This window comes from Jaculus jaculus, chromosome 23 (assembly GCF_020740685.1).
Source record: "Jaculus jaculus isolate mJacJac1 chromosome 23, mJacJac1.mat.Y.cur, whole genome shotgun sequence".
NCBI classification, from domain to species: domain Eukaryota; kingdom Metazoa; phylum Chordata; class Mammalia; order Rodentia; family Dipodidae; genus Jaculus; species Jaculus jaculus.
In genome coordinates this window covers 555,218-572,177 of record NC_059124.1, presented here as the reverse complement: position 1 = coordinate 572,177, position 16,960 = coordinate 555,218, and the positions used below count along the sequence as shown (strand labels likewise).

At 46.2% G+C, this 16,960-nt stretch overlaps 1 protein-coding gene across 5 annotated transcripts in view; it reads left to right on the top strand.

The window, feature by feature from the left end:
- The window catches only part of Grin2b (glutamate ionotropic receptor NMDA type subunit 2B), a 632,026-nt gene that overhangs the window by 407,340 nt on the left and 207,726 nt on the right, over nucleotides 1–16,960 (top strand). The window lies entirely within an intron of this gene.

Genomic DNA, 16,960 nt, shown 5'->3' with positions numbered 1-16,960 from the left:
GGTAAAGATGGCACCCAGCAAAGGCCCCAAGGCTGGTGGAGACAGGACGCAGGGCTGTGGTGGCTGATTCCAAGTGCATGTGACTGAGAAGGGATGGTAGTGTCCAGCGTGGTAGGTCAGGCACACATTTTTGGAAGTGTGTATATATATCTTGAATATTTTTAAATTTTATTTTGAGAGATAAAAAGAGGAATATCATGCCAGGGCCCTCAGCCACTGTAAATGAACTCTAGATGCATGAGCCACCTTGTGCATCAGCTTACATGGGTCCTGGGGAATTGAACCTGGGTCCTTTGGCTTCACAGGCACATGCCTTAATGCTAAGCCATCTGTCTAGCCTGAACTGTATATATCTTTAAATTTTCTTCCCTTTTATACAACTACCATTAATCAGAGAGTGGTTATTTATGATTTCTAGATAATTCAGGTCAATTGCCTAATTGTTTTTCAAGGTAGGATCTCTCTAGCCCAGGATGACCTGGAATTCTCTATGCAGTCTCAGGCTGAACTCGAACTCACAGCGATCCTCCTATCTTGCCTCCCAAGTGCTGGGATCAAAGGCGTGCGCAACCACGCCTATCTCATTTTGCTCCTTTTTAAAACAACATAGGGAAGAAATTAAAGGCAGGGAAAGGATTTCCTCCCACATTGCTAAGTATAAGAAAAAGTTGGGAAAGGGCTTAGTTAGCACTAATGAAACGAGGAGCCCTTTGCTCAGTCCTGGAAGCCAGAGGGCTCTCCCACCGCCCCGTGCCAGCTACCTGACCCCTGAGCTCGCTTTGCACCTGTAAAATCACAGGTACTGCTCACAACTCGCTGGTCTTGTGTTGTCTGAAAGAGGGTGTCTGTAAAGCATTTTGCAGAGGGCCTTTGAAGAGTGTTCAGAAAACAGTCATTTTTTTTGTCATCATCTAATTGCCTGGGTTTTATAGCACCGTCTCTGTTCATGTTGACATTAATAACTGAGGAGTGAGAGGAAAATTGTATTTAGAATGTATGATCATTAAAGATGATAGCCTCATTTTTTTTCAGGAGGGATGGATCTGTTCACTTATAGTTTTGTAAGACATAGATGTAGAGGAAACTTAGACCATTAACCCGTTCCTGGATTTCCCCTGTCATGGGATCCTGGCCGAGAGACAGCGTATATACAGGGAAGGCCGGGGAAGGGTTTGGGGAAGGCTCCATGATGGGAGGAGGGGAGTCATCGAGGTCCCTCAGTTTGAAGTGTTGGAATGGGGGATAATCCTGAAAGAGAAAAAACAAGGGTGCATATTTCTCAGAACAAAGATGTGAGTGCTGACAATTTTGATTTTTGCTCAGAGATGTTGGCATTTTGTGGCTGGGGGCGGTTCTTATGTTTCCCACAGCGTTGCCGCCGCATGCCGTGTTCTGTCCTCCTCGCTCCCGCCCCCCTCCCCCTGCCCATATGTCTTCCTCTTTGTCCCGCCCACCCCACGCCTGCTTTCTCTCTGTCTCCCTTTCTCCTCTTCATTATTTCTCTCCAGCAGCAAAATGAGTCCCACTACGGAGAGAGCTCTGTATTCCCCGAATCTGTTCGCCATCAATTCAGCAAATTCTTTTCCGGAAGTTCTTAGATGAGGAAGAGATCCAGGAAGCAATCTTCTCTGCACGTTCTGTTGTACTTCTGTGTATCTTTCCATCTTGGAATTGATCTCCCCTCCATCTTCGTCATCTTCATCTATAAGAGCTCTTCCCTTCTTCCCTCAGTGTCTGCCCATGAAGAGATTGCTCACAGCCCATGAGTTACCTTGTCCTGGAAGTCTTCGTCACTAACTGAATCTAGGACAGGCAGAGACCTATACAAAAGCCAAAGGCGGATTGGAGGGATGGTTTCGCGGTTAAGGCCCTGCGAAGCCGAAGGACCCAGGTTTGATTCTCCAGGTCCCATGTAAGCCATATGCACATGGTGGCACATGCGTCTGGAGTTTGTTTGCTGGAGGCCCTGTTGCACCCATTCTCTCACCTTCTCCCTCTATCTCAAGTAAATAAATGAAAATAAAACCTTTAAAAAAAATGAAAGGAATAAAGCTTCATGTGGGAGTGTATGCCTGTAATCCTAGCACTTAGGAGGTGGAGGAAGCAGGCTCAGGGGCTCAAGGTTAGCTTCTACTACATAGTGAGTTCTGGGCTAGATGAAAGGATTGTCCCCAAACAAGCAAACGCAAAAGGCAAAAAAAAAAAAAAAAAAAAAAAAAAAAAAGCAAACACAAAAGGAAAAAAAAAAACCTGGAGGAAAAGAAGGAATAAAGGACATGGGAAGGCGTTTGGGCATGACTCCAGTTGACCGGAACCATACGCAGTTGTCTGACGCCAGCAAATGCTTTGGGAGAGAGTGTTACGCTAGATGCTGCGATGCCTGCGGACTAGCCTGCCTCAGCCCCCCTCACCTCAACAGCACGGAGGGGTGCTAGAAGACTGGTAGCATATATTGGTTATTTCTTCTTCCTTCTCTTTGACTTTCTTTTTAAAATTTTTTTGATTATTTATTTATTTGAGAAAGAGAGCGATAGAGGCAGGCAGAGAGGGAGAGAATGGACACGCCAGAGCGTTCAGCTGCTGCAAACAAACTCCAGACGCATGCGCCACCTTGTGAAGCTGGCTTAGGTGGGTCCTGGGGAATCCAACCTGGGTCCTTTGGCCTTGCAGGCAAGAGCCTTAACCACTAAGCAATCTCTCTAGCCCTTCTCTAGGACTTTCTCTTTCTCCTCCTTCTTCTTGAAGCAAAGGGCAGTTAGAGTCAAATACATGACGAAACATATAGGCCATTTATCACGGACTTTAACCACATCTGACTTATCTCTTAGTTGGGCGGAGGCACAACATCCTAAATGACAATGCACTGGCGTCACATCATGTAACTTGTGCCAGAGACGAGGGAGGTAAAGGGTTATTTTGAATGACTGGATAAAGGGGAGAAAATAAGGCGATATCAGTCCAGTGTGAACAGAAGTCTGGAGAGGGAACTAATGAGAAAGAAAATAATTCTCTCATGGTAGATGATCTAGGCATGCTAACTAGAGTTTTACAAGCTTACAGGTTACACAAGCCACTCGCAGTCTGTCTTTCCGTCCATTCTCACCGTATAGTTCTTACTAAGCAGTGGCATGTGTGTGGTCAGCACTAGGTGCTGTGGGAAATCTACCATTTTGCCACGAAGCTCCTGCCATTCAAGAGTTCTTCCTATGACGCACGCACAGGCGGGGGAGAGGGGTCTCTTCTCTCTGGCCCTTTTCTACATACTTCCCCTCTTCCAGGGCGGTGAAAGCATCTTCGACGGCCAAGACTGTAGTGCCCTGCTATTTCTGAGGGATTAAAGTGCCTACAAGACAAAATAAAGCTTGATGTCTGAACATTTGATTTTAGTTTTTAAGTTTTACTGTGTATAAGGAAAATATTCTGATGTATAGGGAGTTGTAGGTACCATTTGGTGGTTAGGTGATGAAAATTTAGAAAACTACCAAGCAGTGATTCTTTAAAAAAAAGCAGCTGTAAAAAAATTCTAATACCTCTTTTTAAAAATGTTTATTTATTTATTTAGTTAGTTATTTGTTACAGAGAGAGAGAGAGAGAGAGAGAGGAAATGAGCATGCCAGGGCCCCTAACCACTGCAAACAAACTCCACACACGTGTACTACCATGTGCATCTGGCTGACATGGGTACTGGGAACTTGAACCAGGATCCTTAGGCTTTGTAGGCAAACACCTTAACTGCCAATCCATCTCTCCAGCCCTCTAATACTTGTTTCAATTCTTGAGAGTTCCGTTGACTCCCACACTCCAGCCCAATCTTGGGAAGGCTACGAAGGGTATCACTCTTAAAGGACATTTAATGGACCTGGGTCACTGAGTGAAAGGAAAACAATTACAACTCTAGGAGGTCCAAAAGTAACTCACTCTTTTTTTTTTTTTTTAAATTCACCCACCATCTCCTGGGTGTCAGCCACACTGCTGGCTTCATAGGACCTTGAGGGGACCGTGAGCTCCAATATTGGAGGTGGCTGAGAAAACAGGTGATATGATCACTTAAAAAATTATTTATTTCACAGAGGAAGAAGGAAAGAAAGTGAGAGAATGGGCACGCCAGGGCTTCCAGCCACTGCAAATGAACTCCAGACGCGTGTGCCCCTTGTGCATCTGACTAACATGGGTCCCAGGGAATCAAACCAGGTCCTTCGGCTTGCAGGCTAATGCCTTAACTGCTAAGCCATCCCTCCAGCCCTATGATCACTTTTTTTTTTTTACATTTTAATTTTTACTTATTTATTTTTTCAAGGTTGGGTTTCACTCTGGTCCAGGCTGACCTGGAATTAACTATGTAGTCTCATGGTGGCCTCGAACTCATGTCAATCCTCCTAGCTCTGCCTCCCGAGTGCTGGAATTAAAGGCGTGTGCCACCATGCCCAGATCCTATGATCACTTTTACATGCAGCTTACCGCTGCTGCTGCAGTATGAGCTGCTATTAAAGACTATTGATGGCATCCTTCCCTGCCCAGGAGAAGAGAGGCATGCAGAGATGTGTTTCTATGATCCCCCAGATCCTCTATTATTGCAGATTTCTATTTTACTCAACAAAACCACCCTCCTGAGGCATTAATAAATAAGGACATGGCTTGCATTTCTTGCACTTTTGACTCAAAGCCTCCTCTATCCTCAGCAGCGATCACAGCACCAGGTCCTCACACCTTGAGAAACAATGACTATCTCAGTGTATATTCTTGTCATTATTTCACAAACTTTGCTGCAAGAAAGAGGGGAATGCTGTGCTCTTTTTTTTTTTTTTTTAATTTTTACTTTTTACTATTTTAGAGAAAGCAAGAGAGAGAGACAGAGAGAGAGACAGGATTGGCACACAAGTGCCTCAGCCACTGCAGTGGAACTCCAGATGCTTACACCACCTAGTGGGCATGTGCAGCCTGGCGCTTGCCTCACCTTTGTGCATCTGGCTAATGTGGGATCTGGAGAGTCAAACATGGGTCTTTAGGCTTCACAGGCAAGCGCCTTAACTGCTAAGCCATCTCTCCAGCCCAAATTGTATGCTTTTAACAGGACGAATCATCGTTGTTACAATAAGAACAAGATTCATGCACTTCTTACAGTTTATAAGGGCCCTCAGATCTAACACCTAGACTTTCCGGCAAGTTAAAGGAGCCTCTGTATGGTTTCAAAGCTAAGGAGTGGAGTGGAGAGCTTGAGAAAGGTTCACTCTGTCCTGAACCCTTGAGTGACCAGATGCAACCCTGACAAGCTCAATTCCAGATGCCGCTTGCTAACTATTCTTTCACCTTTTCACACAGTTTAAATAGCTATCAAGTTCAGCCTCGGTTTCCCCATCAGAAAAAGCAAGGACCACTGCCTGCCTGGCAGGATTGCTCTAAAACAAGGTATTAAAACAATAATCATAAGTTAATAGTTTTAAGTGATTAAACAGTATGTGGCCTGCCTGGAGTCAATGCTATCACAATTGTTCCTTAAATTTATTTTAAAAAATGGTCCTTTCAGCTCCAGGGTATTGTTAGTCTTTGAAGCTTGTTATTACTGGAAGTGGGGAGAGAATGTAAAATTTACAAAGGACGTGGTTTAAAAGGAGAATGCTGAAGTGGCAAAGAGTTGTGACGACTTCAGCAGGAAACCTGCTAGGGATGTAGTATAATAAGAAGTGAGCGATTTCATGGGTATAAGTGGATCCTCCTGACACAAAGCCCAGTGATTAAAGGTACTCAGGAAACTTGGCCTGGCAAAATCACCTGCAGCACCAATGTGAGGTTCATTTTGCAGTTAAACCGACAGCCTACTCGTCCCATCCCCACGTCCAGCATTGTTCTTGGAACTCACCCCTCCTGGTAGTACAAGTTAGTGCCTTTGCACCTCACAAAACCTTGGGCCCTTTTCCCTGGAAATCGTTCCATATGTGCTTGTCCGGTTTCCACTGTTTACTGAACAGAGGGGAAAATAAAACATCATTTCAGTAGTCTACATCCCAGTTCTATTTTTCTATTAATTGGTGGACTCAAATAAACCTAAGCTGAAAGGAGGCAAAAGTCTAAAGAGGTCTGGGTACCTCATGGGCATGGTTTCCTTATCTTTTTATTTTAAAATATTTTATTTATTGATTTAAGAGAAAGAAAGAGGCAGTGAGAAAGACAGAGACCGAAAGAGAGAGAGAGAGAGAGAATGGGCATGCCAGGTCCTCCAGCCATTGCAAATGAACTCCAGATGCATGTGCCCCCTTGTGCATCTGGCTTAAGTGGGTCCTGGAGAGTTGAACCAGGATCCTTTGGCTTTGCAGGCAAACTCCTTAACCACTAAGCCATCTCTCTAGCCCTGTTTCCTTATCTTGATGAATCCCTGTGTTTGTCTCATATTGTGGCACTTGTGACTCCTAGATGCCAGTATGCCTTGAGATGATTTGATTAAAATAGCGACCATATTTTCTAGTGTGCCTAAAGCCCTGGGTTTGATTCCCAGCACTGCCTAAATCAGGTGTGATGGTCCTTGCCTCTAATCCCACCACTGGGGAGGCAGAAGCAGGAGACTCAAAAGTTCAAGGCCATCCAGAGCTATATAATGAGTTTGGAGTCAGCCTGAGCTCCATGAAACCCTGTGTCAAATAAAATAAAATAAAATAATAAATGTAACATAATATCAATTAAGATAATAATATTGTAAATTAGGGACTATGAACTGGAGAGATTGCTTAGCGGTTAAGGCGCTTGCCTGTGAAGCCTAAGAATGCACGTTTGAATCTCCAGGTCCCACACAGCCAGATGCCAAGTGATGCAAGTGTGCAATGTCGCACATGTGCACAAGGGGGCGCACGTGTCTGAAGGTTTTTCACAGCAGCTGAAAGGCCCTAGTGCACTCATTCTCCCTCTCCCTCTTTCTCTCTCTTTCTATCTCTCTCTCAAAAATAAAATAATAAAAAAATAGGACCATATGCTTTATATCCCTACTTATATGCTGAGGTAAACACCTTGCAAATGCATCGTGCTTGCTGATTCAATAAAATACATCGTGAGCTCATCAAACCTACTACTGTCTCCCTATTGCCTTCCTCCCCTTTTCTCACAGCTGCCCACCTTCCTCTCCTGCCCTCCTTCCTCTCTGCCTCGTATTCCAAGTGAGACAATCTGATGACTAATTCCTGATCTGTTCTTTGATTCCCCACAAGGGGATTTGATCTCTCCAGAGCACACTATTATCCTGAGGCCAGAGAGTGACAATGGAGAAAAACAGACTGTATTAGGCAACGAAATGTGGGGTCACAACCCCAGGAAAGTGGGTTCAGGACGGGCCTGGCCTACAGGAGCAGAACACAAGTTGCTTCTGCTATATTTGCAGGATTTTTCTGCCTCAAGACGCTGGCTGACTTTCACTGCTATTTAAAAATTGACTCATTCAAATGAAGAGGGAAGAAGAGGAGGGAGAAATCACTCGTTGTCTCTTCAGGGTCCAGTGTGTCCTAGACACTGGAGTAGAGTCCTATCTTGAGCAGTAAAGTTTGGAGTCAGGGGTAGAGCCCAAGGTGGTCTTAGGATTCTTCAGTGGCGTGTCATTGCTGTTTCTCAGGAGCACTTGTCGGCGTTTGTGGGGGGGGGGGTTCTGGAGGCAGCAGTCTCAGAGGACAGAAGTTGGGGACGGGACAGGGGGACACAGGGAGCACCGAGGTTAGGAGCTTCCTGAGCAGATAGTCCTCGTGGTGACAGCTGCTCGATCCTGAGGTGGCGTTCTCGGAGACCCTGACAGCCTGCCCTTGGGACGATTGGCGGTCACCTCGCAGTCCTATGCAGCAGTTGCTTCTCGAATCTTCTGACCTCTTGTGCTGTATTTATCAGTCATCACTAGGCCATCAACCCAGGAGCGGGGCTAGCGGCGCCGCCGAGGAGCGTGCAGCTCATTTCATAAGGGTGTGCTCCCTCGCCAGCCGCCCTACGTCCTTCGGGAGCAACTCTTACAGGAGCCTCTTCATGGCAGCAAGTCTGTAAGTGGCCAGGTTCTCCGTTGCAATTCCTTCCGCATGCAAGCTTTCCCCTCCCAGCTATGCCCCCTTTCCTTGGGGCTGCACTTCTCCAGCTACAGGGACGCTGTGACCTCACTACTTACCGGCTGCGGAGACCGAGGGAGGTGAGTGACGCGGGAGGCACCAGCCTTGGGCCAGCTCTTTGCTGAGTCTCTACGTAGGGACAGTTTTCTTTCCCCTTCCAAAGAGGAAGGAACTTTGTATTCCTTTTGGAAGATTTCAGGAAAATCCCCCTTCGCTGTACACCCAAATGTCCACATGTAGATCTCAGAGTCCCATTGCTTTCCCATTGCGATTTTCATGCCGCAGTGCCAAAGTTCTGCACCTCATCTGTGTGGCAGTGTTGTGATCCTCACAGCTCATTCCTGTGCAAAATTTTCAACAGTCCCTGGGTTCCTGAGTTCACAGTGGCTTGGCTTAACTCTTCAAGATTTGATGGCGTATCGACAAAGGCAGGTAGCTAACCACCTTCATGATCTTAGCAAACCAAAGATACTACCCAACCAGGACATCAACCTCCATTCTAAAAGAAAGAAAGAAAGAAAGAAAGAAAGAAAGAAAGAAAGAAAGAAAGAAAGAAAGAGAGAGAGAGAGAGGGAGGGAGGGAGGGAGGGAGGGAGGGAGGGAGGGAGGGAAGGAAGGAAGGAAGGAAGGAAGGAAGGAAGGAAGGAAGGAAGGAAGGAAGGAAGGAAGGAAGGAAGAAAGAAAGAAAGAAGGAAAGGAAGGAAGAAAGCAAGATGGGAGCTGGGCGTGGTGGCTCATGTCTTTAATCCCAGCACTCAGGAGGCAGAGGTAGGAGGATCGCTATGAGTTTGAGGCCACTCTGAGATTACAGAGTGAATTCCAGGTCAGCCTGGGCCAGACTGAGACCATACCTAAAAAAAAATACGTCTTAGCCCAGGTTTGATTCCCTAGTACCCACATAACTCAGACGCACGTGGTGGAGTGTCCATTTGGAATTTGTTTGCAGCGACAAGGGGCCTTGGTGCCTCCCTTTACCCTCTCTCTGTTGAATGTTTATATATATATATATAATTTTTATTTATTTGAGAGAGAATGGGTGCACCACAGAGCCTCTAGCCAGTGCAAACAAATTCCAGATGCATGGGCCACCATGTGCATCTGGCTTACATGGGTACTGGAGAATTGAATGTGGATCCTTAGTCTTCATAGGCAAGCACCTTAACCACTAAGCCGTCTCTCTGGCCCTAAAAATTTTCAGAAAAACAAATGTGTCTTGGAACTGCATACTGAAACACAGAAAAGGAAAGCCTTTACTCAGAGACTTTCATTGGCTCTTTTGCACTTCTGGGTTACACGTCTAGCAGTTCCTCATGTGGACAGCACCCATGTAAGTGAGGTGCTACATGAAGTTGATTGAAGCCAGAGAGAAAGGGGTCACCCAGGCCATAGCTGGAGTAAGGCGGCCAAGGGACTTGAAGGGGTGCACAGAGGTCCCTGACACATAGCTTGGGTTAACCTATCTGGCCATCGAGTATGTGCTTTGAAGCAGTTGAGCAACTCCATGTTGTCCCTCAGGCTGGATAAGTCAAACCATGGTGATAAGATCACGACTGTCACCTTGTCATCCAGTCCTGTCCAGCGCACCTGCTGAATGCTCGCTCTCTTTTATTCCAGAATAACTTCACATTCTCCTTAGTCATCTTCAATAAACTCTCCCCTCCCCTCCCCTCCCCTCCTCTCCTTTCTTTCTTTCCCTTCCCTTCCCTTCCCTTCCCTTCCCTTCCCTTCCCTTCCCTTCCCTTCTTTTCCCTTCTTTTCCTCTGTCTCTCTCCCTCTCTGTGTCTGAGTAACATATTTTGCTGATGAATCTGACTCTGAGTTCATCGGTAGAATGGCGTGGCTATCCAAGGGACTTGCTCATTTCTACAACCTCCAATCAACCAGCCTCTGCATTAGTGCAGAGGCCCTCTGACTTTCTCCAGGTACTGTGACATTGCCTGCATTCATCAGAGAGAGCACAGGCCTTGAGAAAGCAGATTTTGAACTCACTTCTACATTCTTAAATCTTAGATCCCAACCTTTGTACCCTCCCCCTATAACCAGTTCCACCAGTCACAAGTGAATCGTTATATCTCCTCTATTAAAAATTTAAAGAATCACATGAGAACCTGGATGTACAAAGTGGTGCATGTTTCTGGAGCTCAGTTGCAGCGACTAGAGGCCTTGGTATGCCCACTCTCTCCCTCTCATAAAGAAATAAATATTGGGCTGGAGAGATGGCTTAGCAGTTAAGCACTTGCCTGTGAAGCCTAAGGACCCTGGTTCGAGGTTCGATTCCCCAGGACCTACATTAGCAAGATGCATAAGGGGTCGTACACATCTGGAGTTCGTTTGCAGTGTCTGGAGGCCCGGGTGCACCCATTCTCTTTCTCTATCTGCCTGCCTCTTTCTCTCTCTGTCTGTAGCTTTCAAATAAGTAAAACTAAACAATAAAAAAATTTTAAAAAAGAAAGAAATATTTTTTAAAAAATCAAAAAACCCAAAGATGCTTGACCACCCATGTGCCTTTGCCTGTCTCTTCCCATCTCTCTGATCTCCTAAAATGGCAAAAGTTCTTGAAAAGTTTGTTTACAGTTTCTGTGGTTTCTTTTGTTCCTCCTCTCTTCTCTTTCCCACAGCTAATCCTTTCAGGTTTCCTCTCATGCTTCCTTCAAGGAATGGCTCTTTCAGTTCGTGCCAAAGCCACCAGCAGTTGATGGGCACCGTGTTGGGCGGACCTCCCCTGGCTCCCGGGTCTGCTCTGAAGCATTTGATGCCGCCGACAGCGTTCTCCCATGAAAACTCTCCCCATGGTCTTTGTAAAGCACGCTCCTCTGGTCTTACTCCCGTTGCATGGTACTTCCAGTCTTTGATGACTCATTGTTCCATATGTACATCAAATTCGAGACAGATGCAATGACACGAAGAAGTTTGCCTTGCAGTCCCTTATTTATTTCTTTACATTTATTGTGACTTCGCCTAATCCATGGCTTTATACACCCTTCATATACAGTGACTCTCAAATCTACAAATCCAGCCTGGGCTATTCAGAACTCTGTCTGGTGACCCAGTAGAAACTTCCACACACTGTCATATAGCCACTCAAAATTGACACGGCAAATAAAACCTTCTCTTTCATATGACGTTCATTTTAACCTTCCCCATCTGCGCAAATGATCAAGCAAAGGTATCGGTATGTCACGGTTTCCTCAGGCTCTTGTTTTCTCACTCCCACATGCCGGTTAAGCAAATGCCATCGAACCAATTTTTCTTGATATCAACTACCGTCCCTTCTGCCAGACAGCCCGGTCCAAGTGCCAGCGTCTTTCTCCATCAGGAACACCAAAAACTCTTGGTTTCTTTCTCCACACCAGATTTTATTTTAATTTTTTGTTGTTGTTGTTCATTTTTTATTTATTTATTTAAGAGCGACAGACACGGAGAGAAAGACAGATAGAGGGAGAGAGAGAGAATGGGCGCGCCAGGGCTTCCAGCCTCTGCAAACGAACTCCAGACGCGTGCACCCCCTTGTGCATCTGGCTAACATGGGACCTGGGGAACTGAGCCTCGAACCGGGGTCCTTAGGCTTCACAGGCAAGCGCTTAACTGCTAAGCCATCTCTTCAGCCCTCCACACCAGATTTTTTATTCATGAAAGAGAGAGAGAGATTCAAGATTCTGCTCAGCTCAACTCAAATTAGCTTTTCTGGCTCCGCTCTGCCTGTATTCTCTTTGCTCAGGCCACACATGGGCATCTGCGTCCCTCTCACCCAGGGTGGGTGAGTGGAGCGGGCATCAGACTTCTCTTGGTCTGGGGGAGCTCTTCGGCTTGCCTCTGCTTTAAAGCCTGGGGCAGCTTCTCACTTTGATCACGTGCCCAACTTTCCTCTGGCCTCTTGGCCTGCCACACGGGTATGGTCACTAACTCCAAGCTTGCTACCTGAATAATTTCTTTAAACTCGGATTAACCATGAGTACAGTTCTCTTCACTACTCATTTCTCCTCTGAATCTCCTGGTCTCTGCTTCAGTATCATTTTTCTTTGATCCTCGCCATTTGCCCTGTTAGCTTCCCTCCACAGAAAATCTCATGGCAAATGCCACGTGGGTTCCTCCTAAGTTTCCCTACACAAGCACCTTGATTCTGCATCCCATGGGTTTGCGGCTCTACTCGGTTTTCACCAAAAACCTCAATTTCTCTTAAGTGAACCTTATAAATTATGCAGTGTTTCCACATGAAAGCATGGTTCCTAAGACCCACAATTTGTGATTTCTCCTTTAAAGAGACGGCATAATTTGTGATTCACCCCTAAATAAACTTAATAATTCCTAATTTGAAAAAAAAAAAAAAAGGACAGGCTCAAGGCTGGAGAGATGGCTTACTGGTTAAGGCATTTGCCTGCAAAGCCTAAGGATCCTAGTTTGATTCCCCAGGACCCACATAGGCCAGATGCACGGGATGGTGCATGCATCTGGAGTTCATTTGCTGTGGCTGGAGGCCCTGGTGCGCCCATTCTCTCTCTCTCTCTCTTTGCCTCTTTTTCTCTCTCTGTCTGTTGCTCTTAAATAATAAATAAACTTAAAAATAAAATAAGAGAGGTTCAATGGCATAACTTCAAATCTTCCAACTGCTTCCTGATTTGTCTAGAATAAAAGGCAGCCAGCATCTGACTGAGCTTTTTATGTTACTCTTCGTCTTTGGGTGTTTTCTTCCAGTTTCACTAGCTCCCTTTCTTTTCCTCAAACATGCCAAACTTCTTCCTAAGTCAGGATGCCTGACTATGCCTCCCCCATTCTTTGGCATCTTGTTCATGCAGCTTGCTCACTCTGAGCACTCAGATGTCACCTGAGTAATATTTGCTAAGCTACCTTCTCCGCTTACCCACAACCAAATGGTCTGCTCACGATGTGGTGTCTGGCTCCAGTTAATTCTCCCTCTAGCTGTAATAACCAGTGAATATCTTTACTGTTCCAGCTCGGCAGTTACGGTATGCTCTCTTTCCCTTTAGAAATTACTGCTATAACCCCATGATGCCCGTCTAACTTGCTCCCATCAGTTTCAGAAGGACCCATCCCAGTACGTAGTGAACAATCTGTGTTAAAGACATCGTACACTTAACACTGAGAAAAAACCATCAAGATAATTTCTTTAATCTCACTCTTTTTTTCTCCCAAGACTAAACTTGTACTGAGAAATCAGGAGGGAAAGAACTTCGTGAAGCCTAGAAGGGAGCAAGGCATCTATGATAACTAGCAAGGCGGAGTGAGGCGCGTTCCTGGTCACCTCACCCTTTGTGTTTCCACCCCAGGCTCCTCCTATGCAGAAATCTCAGAAGGCCCGTCTATGAGTAAGATGCTTGTTTATTTAACACTTTCCTAAGCCTCAGATGATGGCGAGCCTGTAAGGAGCGGTGATAGAACTGCCATGAGACTGAGGCTTTTCTTAGGCCTTTTGGGCCCTTTCGAAATCTACTGGTAGCAAAAGGGCAATTCAGGCCTTAGCTCATGCGTATACAGCAGGCTAGACGTCTCTTTCGAGAATTTCGGGAACCTTAGCTTCATGCACTGTTGGCAACACCAGCAGGATAAAGTCTGCTACTGAGTTCTGTGCTTTCCTTAAAGATGACATTTGACCCAAGCTGATTCTACCTTTCACTTTTCCATCACAGTACACTCTGCTCACCGATGGGCACATTCTGACATGGTACTAGAAAGGGCATACCGTTTTCACTTGAAGATATAAGAAAAAAAGTCTGGGCTGGAGAGCTGGCTCAGCAGTTAAGGTGCTTGCTTGCAAAGCCTAAGGACCTAGGTTCAATTACCCAGGACCCACATAAAATCCAGATGCACAAACTGATACATGCATCTGGAGTTTCTTCATAGTGGCTACAGTCCCTGGCACACCCATTCTTTCTATCTGCCCACTCTCTCTCTTTCTCATATAAATAATAAATAAGTAATAAGCAAATAAATAAATAAAAAGAAAAGCACATCTAATCAGTTGAATATGCCAGAATCAATGAGTCAGGCACCCCGTGACAGGTGCCGGGCCACCAATGCCTGGGAAAGGACACGAGCCATGGGATTATTCACATGAGATGGTTATTTTTTTAAATTAGAACAAAATAAGCTTCCTGGACGTTTACTCTGTGTCTCTTGGTCCACATTCATCCTTGTTCTGTGTCAGTGCTTCCTCCATGTGGTACGTCAGCCACCCCATCCCTGGGCCCACTCTTGCCCAGCTCTACAGAGGAACCACAGCCTGAGTGAATGATGCTTACTGTCCAGCTAAAGGTACACAAAACAGAAGAGCTGGGGATTTTCTACAGGAGCTATGATTCATCAATTTGGGTTCTTGCAAACAGAATTTCAATGGACAGGAATACTAATTAATAAGACTGATTGCCCTAGAAAATTGCCTTATATTTCTTTTTTACATCTTATATTTTTATTTTACATTTTATCAAAGAATTACCTCCTGACCCTGGCCCTAAAATAGTATACAAAAAGGACAAGTTAATTTACAAATGCATATTTAGCCGAGTATGGTAGTGCACGCCTTTAATCCCAGCACTGGGGAAGCAGAGGTAGGAGGATTGCCATGAGTTCGAGGACACCCTGAGACTACATAGGGAATTCCAGGTCAGCCTGGGCTAGAGTGAAACCCTACCCCGAAAAACCAACCAACCAACAACAAAAAGAACGTATTTCTAAAACACATGCTATGTATAGTTGGCAAAAGTTGCTATGTGAATTGAATATCTGTGTTTTGGGCTTGTCTCGAGTTTTGAACAAGAGAAAGAACTTTAGGCAATGAACGGAAATGGCTTTACTGGACTCCCTGCACAGTTTATTGGGATGTCTTTTCAAGGGCCGCTGTCTAGCTATCGGGGTGTCAGTATTAGGAGGGGATCCCTTAGTTGGAGTCTCACCCCAAAATAAAGAGTTGTTAGAATTTATTGGAGAATTTAGATACTTCTGAAAAGAAACTATGTTTCTGTTTTGAGAGTTACAACAGCAGCCAAGTTGTTGTTGTATTTTTTAAAAGCAGATGTTTATCTGATTCATATGAGTGAGGAAGTGAATTCAGGAGCAGATCTGTACTGGCGTGTCATCCAACCAGGCAAAACAGAATAAAAATGAACGGCAGAAGATATTGTGGACGTGTGTCCATGGGAGACCGTCAGGACATGAGTGGCTCGGGGCATGTGCAGGGCACAGTGTGGGGTGGCCGCTGTGCACAGGCTTTGGGGCTTCTCCGGTAGATGCTGGATGCAAGGCAACTCCCACAGCCTGGAAACGGAAGAACGTGGGTGACATGAGGCAAACGTGTCTGTGTGTGTGTGTGTGCGTGTGCGCGTGTGCGTGTGCGCCTCTGAGCCATGCTGAGTGATGTAGACCTGACCCGTGTTGAGGAAATAGGGCAAGTAAATGATGACGAGGGCGGGGTGTGCTGGGTGTAAGGGCATCGTCAGGACCTGTGCATGCAGCGGGCTGGAGAGAGAGATGCTTGCTGGACCATGTGCCCTGGCACTCATGGCACGAAGGAGCCAGTGACCACACCCCCATTGAACTAATGCCCAGGAAACCACGTAGCACATGATAGCCTGGTGGTGCGCTCCTTTTATCATCTCTACTAAGCTGAAACGCACGTGACAGCACGTGCCGGCCCAGAGCATCGCGTGACTGGCGAGGGGCGTCCAGACCCTCTAGCGTACTGCCTCGCGCGAGGCGGCATGAGCATGACCTCCCGTTTGCATTTGGATCCTCCTCTCCACTCCCACGGGGTCTCCCAGGGAAACTCCAAGCTATCACTTTCCACTCGAGGATAAACCAGCCACAGCTCCCTGCCTCTCCCCATCACCCCAGTCCTCTGAAACTAACGACCTCTGCCCAGGTTTTTGCCCTTATTTCTTGGTGCTTCCTCCCTTGGCACGTGAAGCTCACGTGGACGTGGCCAACTCAGACCCCTTCGGAACTCTCTTGGTTACGTTTATTGAGTCACCAACCCGTCTCACTTTACAAAGAAGGGCACCGGAATGCTCCCACATGGCTCTGGAGAAGTGGGCAGGGTCTAGAAGCTCTGCTGGGATCGGGATGGTAGCATGCTTATGTGAGAGAGTGCCTACTGCCCAAATGCCTGGCAGTGTCTGCCTGCATCTGTCTGGGTGCCCCTGCACAAAGGTGAAAATGAGCGACCTGGAATAGGAAGACAGGACCACTCTGTCTGGCATAATCCGTGAGGGACAAAGGTGTCTTTCCTGAGGAATTTTCACATATTCAAGAGACAAAGAAGGTCATGGAGAAGAGAGGAGAGAAACATCGAGCAGAAAATGGGTGGAGATGTCTTAAAAAGGGTCTCTTCTAAGCCAGGGGTGGTGGTGCACGCCTTTCATCCCAGCACTCGGGAGGCAGAGGTAGGAGGATCTCCGTGAGTTCAGGGCCACCCTGAGACTACATAGTGAATTCCAGGTCAGCCTGGGCTAGAGTGAGACCCTACCTTGAAAAACAAACAAACAACAGGGCCTTTTCTGATTGAGGGCTGTGCCTCACTCTCTGACCTCAAGCGCCTGTGTCCAGGAATTTCTGGGATTTCTTTTTTTTTTTTTTTTTTTTTCTCGGAGGGGACTGTAGCCATCTAAGAGGCTACCTTGTGAGACAAAGATAGAAAGTGACTGTGATCAGCACAAACGGACATAATTTTTCCCATGCCCCCCACGTCACTTGAGCCTTTACCTCACCACCTATGTTGGCAAGATAAACACAAAAGCAGAGTGGTCTGGGGGCGGGCAGGGCTAGATGGGTAAGAAAGCCTGGAAACTCTTTACGTTACGGTATGTTATGGTTTGGGGAAAAGAAGATTGTTCTTGTGGTATCTCCCACTTCATTACCATTGGCAAATATTTGCTCAATGCCTG